Source organism: Marmota flaviventris, chromosome 2 (genome assembly GCF_047511675.1).
Source record: "Marmota flaviventris isolate mMarFla1 chromosome 2, mMarFla1.hap1, whole genome shotgun sequence".
Classification (NCBI taxonomy): Eukaryota; Metazoa; Chordata; class Mammalia; order Rodentia; family Sciuridae; genus Marmota; species Marmota flaviventris.
The window spans coordinates 108,679,992-108,686,586 of record NC_092499.1 but is presented as its reverse complement, the minus strand read 5'-3'; the positions used below and the strand labels follow the sequence as shown (position 1 = coordinate 108,686,586).

Here is a 6,595-nt window from a genome sequence, read left to right as displayed (position 1 = left end):
CCTAAAGAGAGAGATAGAAGAAGATCTTAGAAGATGGAAAAATGTACCCTGTTCATGGATAGGCAGAACCAACATCATCAAAATGGCGATATTACCCAAAGTTCTCTACAGGTTCAATGCAATGCCAATCAAAATCCCAACGGCATTTCTGGTAGAAATAGATAAAGCTATCATGAAATTCATATGGAAAAACAAAAGACCCAGAATAGCAAAAGCAATTCTAAGCAGGAAGTGTGAATCGGGAGGTATAGCGATATCAGATTTCAAACTGTACTACAGAGCAATAGTAACAAAAACAGCATGGTACTGGTACCAAAACAGGAAGGTGGATCAATGGTACAGAATAGAGGACACAGAGACCAATCCACAAAATTACAACTTTCTTATATTTGATAAAGGCGCTAAAAGCATGCAATGGAGAAAGGATAGCATCTTCAACAAATGGTGCTGGGAAAACTGGAAATCCATATGCAACAAAATGAAGCTGAACCCCTTTCTCTCGCCATGCACAAAAGTAAATTCAAAATGGATCAAGGACCTAGATATCAAATCAGAGACTCTGCACCTGATAGAAGAAAAAGTTGGCTTCAATCTACACATTGTGGGGTCGGGCTCCAAATTCCTTAATAGGACGCCCATAGCACAAAAGTTAATAACTAGAATCAACAAATGGGACTTACTCAAACTAAAAAGTTTTCTCTCAGCAAGAGAAACAATAAGAGAGGTAAATAGGGAACCTACATCCTGGGAACAAATCTTTACTCCTCACACTTCAGATAGAGCCCTAATATCCAGAATATACAAAGAACTCAAAAAATTAAACAACAAGATAACAAACAACCCTATCAACAAATGGGCGAAGGACCTGAACAGACACTTCTCAGAGGAGGACATACAATCTATCAATAAGTACATGAAAAATTGCTCACCATCTCTAGCAGTCAGAGAAATGCAAATCAAAACCACCCTAAGATACCATCTCACTCCAGTAAGATTGGCAGCCATTATGAAGTCAAGCAACAATAAGTGCTGGCGAGGATGTGGGGAAAAGGGTACGCTTGTACATTGCTGGTGGAACTGCAAACTGGTGCGGCCAATATGGAAAGCAGTATGGAGATTCCTAGGAAAGCTGGGAATGGAACCACCATTTGACCCAGCTATCGCCCTTCTCGGTCTATTCCCTGAGGACCTTAAAAGAGCATACTATAGGGATACTGCCACATCAATGATCATGGCAGCACAATTCACAATAACTAGACTTTGGAATCAACCCAGATGCCCTTCAATAGATGAATGGATTAAAAAACTGTGGCATTTATACACAATGGAGTATTACGCAGCACTAAAAAATGACAAAATCATGGATTTTGCAGGGAAATGGATGGCATTAGAGCAGATTATGCTAAGTGAAGCTAGCCAATCCTTAAAAAACAAATGCCAAATGTCTTCCTTGATATAAAGAGAGCAACTAAGATCAGAACAGGGAAGAAGAGCATGAGGAAAAGATTAACATTAAACAGAGACGAGTGGGGGGAGAGAAAGGGAGAGAGAAGGGAAACTATGGAAATGGAAGGAGACCCTCATTGTTACACAAAATTACATATAAGAGTTTGTGAGGGGAAAGGGGGAAAAAAAACAAGGGAGAGAATTAAACAACAGCAGATGGGGTAGAGAGGGAAGATGAGAGGGAAGGGGAGGGGGGATAGTAGGGGATAGGAAAGGTAGCAGAATACAACAGTCACTAATATGGTATTATGTAAAAATGTGGATGTGTAACCGATGTGATTCTGCAACTTGTATTTGGGGTAAAAAATGGGAGTTCATAACCCACTTGAATCAAATGTATGGAAGATGATATGTCATGAGCTGTGTAATGTTTTGAACAACCAATAAAAAAAAAAAATTTAAAAAAAAAAAAAATTTAAAGCTGGGATTATAATTCATTGGTAGAGTACTTTACCTGGCCATGTGTGAGGCCCTGGATTTAATCCCCAGCACTGGAGAAGATTTTTTTTTCTAATGACCAGAGACTGCCATACATTCTCTCTTGAGTTAGGATACAACCTCTCACTGCTATTGGACTTGATGCTAAACGATCCATGACCTCATTAATAAAAATAGAGGGTTACCTCAAGTGAGAAAACCAGGTTTGTTTCCTCTGTAAAGAACAGTTTGTAGAATAACCTGTCCTTAGTTTTGAGGGAAAAAACCTACAAGAGCTTAGCCTCTTACAATATTTGTTCTGAGGTATGCTCAGGACAGTGGCTCTCTTGGTTCTATGACTCTACTTGAGATGAAACTAGCAAGGTGAAAGTCAACTTGAAGTGAAACTAGCAAGAACTGACATTTTAAATGAGACACGTTTGCAAAACAATCGGAAAACATTTATTGTACTGAAAATGTGTACATCCTACTATTAAAAAAACAAAGTAGCAAATTTGCTGGTGCCATAATTTATTTAACCTGTTTTACTGGGACAGACTAACGGTCAATGCCACTCAGTATTAATTTCAAGTTTGATGAGCTTGTATTTTATCCCACTTTTCTAAAACCTGATGAATTCAAAATAGCACACAGCATTAAATGACATTCATTGTTCCATAAATCATGAGACCCAAAGGAATGCTAAATAGACAAGCAAAACTCTAAAACAACTGAGAAGCTTACTTCTTTCAAGAACCAAGTGACTGGTACAGAAAACATGTGGTCACACAAAAGCAAAGGGGAGAAGGACAGAAAGGAAAACTCTCCTCCTACATGGTCTATAGGAGTAACAGATATTTCTGAACTAAGATGAAAATATTCAGACAGTGCTTCTTTGTAGCAAATAATTAACCCCTTTATGAATAAACCAAAATGTCAAAGCTTTCACCTAGTGAAGTCATTTGTCTTCTGGGAGAGATTTCAAACTTACAATTAATCATTCCTATTTCCACCTGAACAAAGACGAGGCTCAAATGGTACATTCAAAGCCAAAAGAGCTTAGTAAACAGAGATGCTGTAATTAAAAAGTTTAAAAATTCAGTCTGATACACCATAGGCCTCAAAAAATGCTCAATGAATTCTGGAAAGGCTCTGAGTGAAGGGAGGAGCAAAAGAAGAAACCAGTGGATTCCCTTTGGTGGGCTGGGGGGGAAGTTGCTAGCACACTTTTTATGAAAGATGCATACTTTAAGAAAAAGCCATTGTGTGGTTATTAAAAACCTCTCAATCCGAATGTTTATTCATGATTGTACTGAAGCTCAGTATCTTAAGAAGAGACCAAGGGATTTTTTTTTTGGTACATTTTAGTGTTAGATTTATGATATCTAGTGTTTCCATGAAAAATCTCATCTTGTTCATAACAAAGATCCCATAACACCAACTCAGAAGCTACCAACAATAAAACTTTGTGCCTCCTACCTATGTCACCTATTTCCAATGTCTGGGGTAGGTCTTTAAAAATGCTCAGGAGTAAGGGGGTGGAGAAATAAGAAGGAAACAAGAAAGAAAACGACAAGTCTAAAAGGCAAGGAGGCTTCCAAAAAATGAAAACCAGAAACTAAAATGCTAAAATTGGAAGCAGAAGCAAAAAAGTTATTCAATAAATCTGTGACAAAGCAAAAACACAAGTCTTTGTACCTGTTAGGATTTACACTGATCCTCTCACCAAGGTACTCCTGATAATGCAGTTTGCTTCAAGCCCATCTTCCTGGCTTGGATCCTCTCCAGTCTGGCATGATCATTTCAAACCTATACCCTTAGACATGATTTCTTCTGAGAAGGTGCCAAGCCTCTTACCTGACCATCACCACATCAGCACAGTCCATCTCTCTGCTGAAGGAATCCTTTCTGGCTCCACAATAGCACTGTCCCCCATCTCCTCCCCAGGTCAGCATAAGGTTCAGGCAATAGAAACCAAACTGGCACAGATAGGTAAATGCCCATGGTTAAGTTTTACATTCATTTCCAAACCGCATACAGTGTAAAAAGCCCAAGGGCTACTTCTGGGAACTGTATCTACTGGCCTCTGCCAGAGAAGCAGGTAGCCACGCCTGCCCTACGGCCTCCAGAGCTGGATGCACGCTGTCCCGACGTGCTCACTCTCACGAGGATGCTTGGCTATGGCAGTGACAGTGAGATTTGCCTCTCATACAACTCATTAGAAAGGTCATCTGTGTTTTCAATATGAAACATTTCATATAATAAAATCCAATCCCAAGACTTCTTGGATTCAGTCTTCACACACTTTTAGCGTGACTTTATTTGGTACTGGATATAGTTCAGTCTACATAAGACATCACTTCAAAATTATGTGGATACCATCATTATTTTCAGCTTTTACTGTAGAGAATAAAAAACAACTCTCATCTTGAAAGTTCTGAACCATCTGATCACTAACAAGAATGTGGATGCCAGTGGGACCCTGTCTGTAAACCTGGTTAATTTGGTGGAGAGGAATATTAAACACCAACGCAAGTTTTCGCGCAACTTCTGAGGCAACCATTTCTTCCAAGTAGATTGCATGGTAAACGTAAGGCGTCCCACTGCCATTCTCGCCTCCACTGCCTGCAGCTTGCTGCTGCGCTTGCAGGGTGGCACTACTCGGCTGCTCCTGGCAGACATAGATGGTTAAGCGGGGCCTAACCGACCTTGACTTCAGTGAACTATAGAGCCGAATTCCATCGGCTGCACCACAAATTTGAACTAAATCTTCCTTTGTCAGTTTTAATAAGTCGGCACCTGAAAAATTAGAAAACAGTCTTGTATAGGAAGAGAATCTGTTTTTGAGCAGCCACTGTTGTGTTTCCTGGGTTGTAGCTGAAGGCTGAATTTGTTCACCAGATGCCTGTGAAACTCCATCTCCCTGATGATTTGGGGAAGAAGAATTGCTGTCTGGAACACTGAAAGTGCTCTGCTGGGAAGAGGTGAAAGTGGGCGCTGGTGAAGGGCTGTTATTCGCATAGGTTGAGGGGGTATCAGGCCACGGAGAACAACTGCCTCGCTTTGCCAGAGAATCACTGTAGTCTGCTGGCAAAGTCTGCTTGCTGGACTTTTTCTGCTCATGTTCAACTGCATCTTCAATTATAGGCTCAAGCCTCATCTCTGTGAGGATTGTGGTATCATAGGACGGCTGATACTTTTCTTTTTCATGAGCTGTTCTTTTTTTCATCTTTTCTCGGTCAGTTTTTTGTTTTCTGTCTGCACCTTTAGGCTTAAAAACTTTAATTTGGCAACTAGCGGAGTGAAGATGATCTGTGTATTCTCCATTTTCATTCTGCTTAAAGGTGACCACCTGGATCCTGAAAGGTACTCCCTTTTCACCTCCATGTTTCCGAGGAGTAAATTCTGTGCTGATGCAGTGTACCTGAATAAAAGCAGATGTGCGTTTTGCAGGGTCCCACAGAAACTCAACTGCATTTAACTGACTTGGATTTGTCCTTGTATCGATTATGCCCACAGACATTGGAATATCTAAATCAAGAAATCTGTCTCCTGGGCGATTCCACTTCCAACCTTCAAGTTGCTGATGTTCTGTATATTGTAGCCGTCTGTCATGGAATACAACCCTTATGATGCTCTTTACCAACTTTCCACTGATCTCAGGCATATCTCCCATTTTCCGATTATCCAACATCCGAATTTCATAAGACTGACCTTGGTTCAAGTAAGTGAGTGTTTCATCATGTAGTTTTACTGCCGGTGATGTGGCAGCACACATCACATACTGAAAGGGTGGATGTTTCGTTTCACCATCCAATGGAAGGCTAGGATCTTCCTGCTTGAAAATGGGCAATGCCAACATATCATTAGCTAGCTTGCACAGGACCCTGGATTCCATGCCAATAAGACACTCATGCTGTAGGCGCCGGCGCCCAGCTCCTGCCAGATGCCCGAAAGGCTGGCGTCGAAGTCGTGCACCAGCCCAGACTCGATCACCTCATCCATCTTGAGCACCCAGGCCATCTTCCGGCCTCGCCGCCGCCCCGCGCAGCGCGGCCTCCGCGTCCGGGGCGAAGGGGCCAGAGCTCCGCGGGCGCGTCCCCGCCGACGCCGCTCCGCCGGCCCGGACGCTGGCTTCGGTAGGGATCCGGCTCGGGCTCCCTGTTTGTTCCTTTTTAAGACTGGGCCTTAGGAAATCACATAGATATCCAGTTATGATATTAAGCCACATAGTTTTGGTTTTTGCTAGTTTCTTTGAAGGCTCCATCAGAAATAGGTTTCTGATGTTCTGTCTTCTTGATGATTTTATGAGATCGTATTTTGTTCTGTAAAGATATAGGGCCATTCCCACATGGCTAAACACGGTTTTCTCCAAGGCTTTCTGAGGCTAGTAGATTGTGAAATCTTCTGTGGAACTTCTCACCATCCAGACCTTTCCCAGGGAGACTCTTTAACTGTCTTGCTACTTTTTCCTTCCCATTCCAGGGCATAGGTATTGACACAAACAATCTGTGATTTCATACAAGTTTCTTTAACATCTTTTCCATTTTCATCATGTCAGACTCTAGTGGCTTATAAATTCCCTGGGTCTGTTATGTAAGTCACCTGAATCCTTTTTTGGAACTAGATATACTATAAATAAAGAAAATTAACACACTTCCTGGGAGAACAA

General features: G+C 41.5%; 1 pseudogene; it reads right to left on the bottom strand.

The window, feature by feature from the left end:
* Positions 1 to 4,022: 4,022 nt before the first annotated feature.
* Positions 4,023 to 5,785, bottom strand: LOC114082271 (upstream-binding protein 1 pseudogene; annotated as a pseudogene).
* Between the last annotated feature and the right edge of the window lie 810 nt (positions 5,786 to 6,595).